The sequence below is a fragment of the Ceratotherium simum genome, chromosome 12 (assembly GCF_057802395.1).
Source record: "Ceratotherium simum simum isolate JZ-2026a chromosome 12, ASM5780239v1, whole genome shotgun sequence".
Classification (NCBI taxonomy): domain Eukaryota; kingdom Metazoa; phylum Chordata; class Mammalia; order Perissodactyla; family Rhinocerotidae; genus Ceratotherium; species Ceratotherium simum.
In genome coordinates this window covers 74,140,193-74,148,560 of record NC_141911.1, presented here as the reverse complement: position 1 = coordinate 74,148,560, position 8,368 = coordinate 74,140,193, and positions in this window count along the sequence as shown.

The following is an 8,368-nucleotide window of genomic DNA, read 5'->3' as shown; positions in this document are numbered from 1 at the left end:
AAAAGTTTCCCAGACAAGCAAAAATTAAAGGAGTTTGTCACCAAGAAACCAGTACTACAAGAAATGCTAAAGGGACTTATTTAAGTGGAAAAAAGAAGACCACAAGTAGGAAATTATCTATTTCCATGATAAGAGGGTAATGGATACAAATGCACAAAAAAGAGGTTGGATATGATATCAAAGACATAAAATGTGGGAGGAGGGGAGTTAAAGAGTAGAGCTTCCAGACAGAAGTCATACTAAAGAGACCATCAATTCTGTATATGGACCCCATGGTCATTGCAAACCAGAAACCTATAATAAATACACAAAAAACTAAGAGAAAGGAACCCAAACATAATACTAAAGAAAGCCATCAAACCACAAGGGAAGAAAGCAAGAGAAGAAGAAAGGAACAGAGAAGGACTACTAAAACACTGAGGAAAAAACAGTTAAAAAATGGCAGTAAGTACATACTTAATAGCTACTTTAAATGTCAATGAACTAAATGCTCCAATTAAAAGGCATAGGGTGGTTGATTGGATAAAAAAACAAGACCCATATATATGCTGCATACAAGAGAGACACTTCAGACCTAAAGACACTCACAAACTGAAAGTGAAGGGATGGAAAAAGATACTCCTAGCAGATGACAATGAAAAGAAAGCTGGGGTAGCAATACTCATATGAGACAAAATAGACTTTAAAACAAAAACTGTAAAAAGAGACAAAGAAGAGCATTATGTAGTGATCAAGAGAACAATCCAGCAAGAGGCTATAACACTTCTAAATATCTATGCACTCAACGTAGGAACACCTAAATATATAAAGCAATTATTAACAGACATAAAAAGAGAAATAGACAGTAACACAATAATAGTAGGGGACTTTAACACTCCACTTACACCAACAGATAGATCATCCAAACAGAAGATCAATAAGGAAACATCGGCCTTAAATGACACACTAGAACAGATGGACCTAGTAGATATATACAGAACATTCCATCCAAAAACCAAAGAATACACATTCTTTTCAAATGCACATGGAACATTCTCCAGGATTGATCACATATTAGGCCACAAAACAAGTCTACATAAATTTAAGAAGATTGAAATAATACCTAGCATCTTTTCTGACCACAATGGTATGAAACTAGAAATCAACTATAGGAAGAAAATCAGAAAAGCCACAAATACGTGGAGATTAAACAAAATGCTACTGAACAACGATTGGGTCAGCAAAGAAATCAAAGGAAAAATCAAAAAATACCTAGAGACAAATGAAAATGAAAATACGACATGCCAGAATTTATGGGATACAGCAAAAGCAGTTCTAAGAGGGAAGTTTAGAGCAATACAGGCCTATCTCAACAAACAAGAAAAATCCAAATAAACAACCTAACAATGCACCTAAAGGAACTGGAAAAAGAAGAACAAACAAATCCCAAAATCAGTATAAGAAGGAAAATAATAAAAATCAGAGCAGAAATAAATAAAATAGAGACTAAAAAAACAATAAAAATAATTAATAAAACCAAGAGCTGGTTCTTTGAAAAGATAAACAAAATTGACAAACCTTTAGCTAAACTCACCAAGAAAAAAAGAGAGAAGGCTCAAATAAGTAAAATCAGAAATGAAAGAGGAGAAATTACAACAGCCACCTCAGAAATACAAAAGATTATAAGAGAATATTATGAAAAGCTATATGCCAACAAATTTGACAATCTGGAAGAAATGGATAAATTCTTAGAATCATACAACCTTCCAAAACTGGATCAAGAAGAAATAGAGAATTTGAATAGACCAATCACCAGTAAGGAGATCGAAACAGTAATCAAAAACCTCCCCCAAAATAAAAGTCCAGGACCAGACGGCTTCCCTGGTGAATTCTACCAAAGATTCAAAGAAGACTTAATACCTATCCTTCTCAAACTCTTCCAAAAACTGAGGAAGGGGGAAGCTCCCTAACTCATTCTACAAAGCCAACATTACCCCAATACCAAAACCAGACAAGGACAACACAAAAAAAGAAAATTACAGGCCAATATCACTGATGAACATTGATGCAAAAATCCTCAACAAAATACTAGCAAATCACATACAAAAGTACATTAAAAAGATTATACACCATGATCTAGTGGGATTTATTCCAGGTATTCAGGGATGGTTCAACATTCACAAATCAATCAACATGATACCCTACATTAATAAAATGAAGAATAAAAATCACATGATCATTTCAATAGATGCAGAGGAAGCATTTGACAAGATATGGCATCCATTTATGATAAAATCTCTGAATAAAATGGGTATAGAAGGAAAGTACTTCAACATAATAAAGGCCATATATGACAAACCCACAGCTAATATCAGCCTCAATGGTGAAAAACTGAAAGCTATCCCTCTAAGAACAGGAACCACACAAGGATGCCCACTCTCACCACTCTTATTTAACATAGTATTGGAAGTCCTAGCCAGAGCAATCAGGCAAGAAAAAGAAATAAAAGGGATCCAAATTGGAAAGGAAGAAGTGAAAGTGTCACTATTTGCAGATGATATGATTTTATATATAGAAAACCCTAAAGAATTCACCAAAAAATATTCAGAAGTAATAAACGAATACAGTAAAGTTGCAGGGAACAAAATCAACATGCAAAAATCAGTTGCATTTCCATACACTAATAACAAAGTAGCAGAAAGAGAAATTAAGAATACAACCCCATTTACAATTGCAACAAAAAGAATAAAATACTTAGGGATAAACTTAACCAAAGAGGTGAAAGATCTGTACACGAAAAATTATAAAACATTGCTGAAAGAAATTGAAGACACAAAGAAATGGAAAGATATTCCATGCTCTTGGATTGGAAGAATTAACATAGTTAAGATGTCCACACTTCCTAAAGCAATCTATAGATTCAATGCAATCCCTATCAACGTTCCAACAACATTTTTCACAGAAATAGAACAAAGAATCCTAAAATTTATATGGAACAACAAAAGACCCCGAATAGCTAAAGGAATCCTGAGAAAAAAGAACGAAGCCGGAGGTATCACACACCCTGATTTCAAAATATACTACAAAACTATAGTAACCAAAACAGCATGGTACTGGCACAAAAACAGACACACAGATTAATGGAATAGAATTTAAAGCCCAGAAATAAACCCACACATCTATGGACAGCTAATCTTTGACAAAGGAGTCAAGAGCATACAATGGAGAAAAGAAAGTCTCTTCAACAAATGGTGTTGGGAAAACTGGACAGCCACATCCAAAAAATGAAAGTAGACTATTACCCTACACCATACACAAAAATTAACTCCAAATGGATTAAAGACTTGAATGTAAGACCTGAAACTATGAAACTTCTAGAAGAAAACATGGGCGGTACACTCTTCGACATCAGTCTTAGCAACATATTTTCAAGCACCATGTCTGGCCAGGCAAGAGAAACAATAGAAAAAATAAACAAATGGGACTACATTAAACTAAAATCTTCTGCAGAGCAAAGGAAACCATCAACAAAACGAAAAGACAACCTAACAATTGGGAGAAGATATTTGCAAACCATACATCTGATAAGGGCTTAATCTCCAAAATATATAAAGAACTCATACATCTCAACAAGAACAAAACTAACAACTCAATTAAAAAATGAGTAAAAGACCTGAACAGACATTTCTCCAAAGATGATATACAGATGGCCAACAGGCACATGAAAAGATATTCAACATCGTTAACTATCAGGGAAATGCAAATCAAAACTACAATGAGATATCACCTCATGCCCATCAGAATGGCTATAACTGACAAGACAGGAAACAACATGTGTTGGAGAGGATGTGGAGAGAAGGGAACTCTCATACACTGCTGGTGGGAGTGCAAACTGGTGCAGCCGCTATGGAAAACAGTATGGAGATTCCTCAGAAAATTAAGGATAGAACTACCATACGATCCAGCTATTCCACTGTTGGGTATTTATCCAAAGAACTTGAAAACACCAATACGTAAAGATACATGAACCCCTGTGTTCATTGCAGCTCTATTCACAATAGCCAAGACTTGGAAGCAACCTAAGTGCCCATCAAGGGATGAATGGATAAAGAAAATGTGGCATATATATACAATGGAATACTACTCAGCCATAAGAAAAAATGAAATCCAGGCATTTGTGACAACATGGATAGACATTGAGGGTATTATGCAAAGTGAAATAAGTCAGAGGGCGAAGGTCAAATACCGTATGATCTCAGTCCTTAAATAGCAGATAATAACAACAACAAACAAACACATAGAGACAGAGATTGGATTGGTGGTTACCAGAGGGGAAGCGGGGAGAGAGGAGGGTGAAAGGGATAATTAGGCACATGTGTGAGGTGATGGATTGTAATTAGTACTTGGGTGGTGAACATGAGAACATGATGTAATCCATGCAGAAATAGAAGTATAATGATGGGGGGAGCCCCATGGCTTAGCGGTTAAGTGCGTGCGCTCCACTGCTGGTGGCCCGGGTTCGGTCCCTGGCGCGCACCAACGCACCGCTTCTCCGGCCATGTTGAGGCAGCGTCCCACATACAGCAACTAGAAGGCAACTAGAAGGTGAAACTATGGCATACAACTATGTACTGGGACTTTGGGGAGAAAAAGAGAAAAAAACAAAGGAGGAGGATTGGCAATAGACGTTCGCTCAGGGCCTGTCTTCTTCCTCAGCAACAAGAGGCTTGGCACGGATGTTAGCTCAGGGCTCATCTTCCTCACACACACAAAAAAAGGAGGCTGACTGAAAAAAAAAAAAAGAAGTGTAATGATGCACACCTGAAATTTATACAATGTTATAAACCAATGTTACTGCAATAAACAAAATAAAAAAATAAAAAAAAAAGATTCTCAATATTTGGAATAAGAGTTAATTAAAGAAGTTAGCCCAATACCATTTGAAGTAAGTTTTAAATTGGATTTGGATTATTTAGAAGTGTTTTAATCGTTTAACCACTGATTACTGGTTGAAATAAAGTATACATGAATGGATATAATATGAGATCATTGAAAGTCAGGGAACATAGCCATTAAGACATACTTAGGAGGGCCTGCCCTGTGGCTTAGCGGTTAAGTGCGCGTGCTCCGCTACTGGTGGCCTGGGTTCGGATCCTGGGCGTGCACCGACGCACCGCTTCTCCGGCCATGCTGAGGCCGCATCCCACATACAGCAACTAGAAAGATATGCAGCTGTGACATACAACTATCTACTGGGGCTTTGGGATAAAAATAAATAAATAAATAAATAAAATTAAAAAGACATACTTAGGAGAAGCATGGGAAGGTTTGCTATTGAGGATTTCAAATTCAAAAAGGAAATTAGAATGTGTGGCATTTGAGTGGATTCCTGGACATGAGAGAAAACAGTTTTTGTAAATATTTCAAATTCCAAAAAAAAACTCATGCTTGTGTATGAGAGAGAAACTTTTCTAAAATGTGTTTTAGATTGATTTTCTCTGGGAGAGTAACATTCCTAAAAAGTATCTGACTTTGAATAGGTTATGAGTCTAATGTGGTTCTGAACAGTAACTAACATTTTATCATGCAAGAGACTTATTTATGTGGTTAAATTTGTGTAAAAAAAATCTGCTGTCATCTCACATAAATTGATTTTGTAAGCTGAAACTAAAAATTCACTGTATACAAGAATAATAACACATACCTACTAGAATGGCTAAAATAAAAAAAAAAAAAATCTGGCCATTATAAGTACTGGCGAGGATGTGGAGGGACTGGTAGTGCAACTACTTTAGAAAACAGTTTGGTAATTAAAAGTTAAATGGTAGTACTTGCAAGAAATGACTTTTGATGACAGCAGTATCTAACAGACAATTTTAAGATTTTTGTTCAGGGAGACCTCCCACTGACCCCTGTATTTATTAAAGTCTATTTCATGTATAGATGTGGGTGTGTGAGGGCTTTTTCCCATCCAGCATGGGTGTGTGTGTGCATATATATGAGTGTGTGTGTGTACTTGTGTGTGTGTGTGTGAGAAATCCCAGGAAAGACTGATGTTGGTGATTAGGTAAGCTCTCTGAGAACTAAAGATGGCAAAAGCGTAACCATGAGAACTTGCATCCCCAAAATCTATGTATGTATTTTGGTGAGATTTGACATCCTTGGGATGTAAATTATGGTTTCTAGTCCCTAATGTTATAGATCTTATAAGGATATTCTACCTCAGCTGACATCTAGGTTATTGTAACATTAGCATCCTTCAAGGAGACACAACTAAAAATCTCTTTATCATCAATTTATTCATTTTATCATTTAAAAAGTTTATTGAGTCATATCTGTTTACTAGCACTGTGTTGATTGTTGAAGATATAATGGAGAACAAAATAGACATATCAGTTATTTACGACTCTGTAACAAAACATCCTAAAACTCAGTAGTTTAACAATAGCCACTTTGCTCGTGATTCTGCGGGTCAGCAGCTTGGACTTGGGAAACAAGTTCGGCTGAGCGGTTCTTCTGCTGGTTTCTCCCAGGCTGTTCACGCAGCCACAGTCAGCAGTGGCTGAGCTGGGAGCTGGTTGATCTAAGGGGACTCTGCTGAGCTGGCTCGTCTCTTCTCCATGTGGTCACACTGTCAACGAGGCTAGCCTGGCTTCTTCACGTGGTGCCAGGATTCCCAGTGGGCAGCAAGACAGGCTGAGATGGAGAACACAAAGCTCTTTTAAAGCCTCTGCCTGGACTACATTTGCTGGCGTCTCATCAGCCAAAGCTCAGAGCTAATGTGGAGGGGACTACAAAGGATACAGTGACACAGGGAGATGTGAGTCATTCCAGGCCATTACTGTAATAATCTACCATAGCAGACGTGTGACATGCTCTTTTCCCCTCATTAAATACATAGACTCCAATCCCATCATTCAACTGTTTAAACTTTTTTTCTTTAAAATTATTCATTTCCTGCTTTCCATTCCCTATGCCTCTGCCTTAGTTCACATTATTAGTTCACGTTTTTACTTTCCTAGACTCTTTCAAATGCCTCCTGATAGGTCTCTCTCACTTTATTATTTTTCTTTTCTACGCCCACGTTCATACCACCACTGGACGTATTTACCTAAATCTGGATCTATTTAGCATTATGGAAAGTGTCTGCTTTGGAGTCAGGCTGACCAAAATAGGGATCTCTTCTCAGTCACTTCACTGTTTGATCTTGTCAAATCATTTTAACAAGTTTCCTTGCCTTTAAGATAGGTATATAATTAGAAATTAACAAACAATGAAATAATGAAATGATGTATGACATACCTTAGCATAATATGTAATGTGTAACAGTCAAGACATTAATTTTAGAAAAATTACAGGGTCAATCCAGTGAAATTATATCAGGGATGAATTCCTCCTTCAAGTCAACTGATACCCAACCATCTCTTACTGACACTGTGACACTTGGTATGGAATGAGGTCAGGAAAGAAGACAGGAATGGTACTATATTGCTGATTTAAGGTGACTTTTGAGCTATCAAACTGGTTTACAAGGATCAGAAAGTTACAGTAACATAGTCATTCATACACAAATATATTTTCTGGCTCCCAACTCAAGTATACATTATTTCTGTGTATTGACAGAAAGAAACAAAACCAAAATCAATGAACTATGGGACCAACTCATAAATTAAATATGTCTATGATATACCCTATATTAATTAATTTCATGTAACAAAAGATTCAGCTCTTAAAAGAGCAAAACAAAAGCAAAACAAACAAAAAACAAAACACTCAGTACTTTAAATGCAAGAGAATTTAAAACAGATAACCCTCTCATATGTGGTATTTCAGAAGCCTGTGTTTCTACTAAATTTATAAATGGAAAAATTTTATTTGTTATACATTTTCCTTGGTTTGATGTCGACCCTTTAAGACACTGAGTATACTTGGCAATGACCTTAGTTGTCATACAACTATACATCTTAGTAATGTCAGAAGAGATCTTGAATATTCTTTTAGTCCATCTCTTTGTGGGGAGTTGGAGATGGAAGTCATTTTGTCATCTTATTTTACACTGTCTCTGAAAGAGATCGCACAGTTACCTATGAAAAAACAGCTTTCAGCCTTGTCCTTAAACGTTTCCTGAGGACAACAACTAGAAATGTGCCTAGGACTTCATAACCAATACACACTAATCTAAGTCCAAGTGGACATGGTTTTTATTTCCTCACCTGACGTATTATTTAGAGTACACACAGAAGAGGACAGACTCATTATGCTTTCGTAAAGTCTTCTCTTAGGCTTTTCTTTCTGTATGTAAAATAAACTTTTTTTAAACAAAGAATAAAATTTAGCATTTAAGGTGTTCACTGACTATAAAGAGGTTATGATTAGAACCCCAAAATAT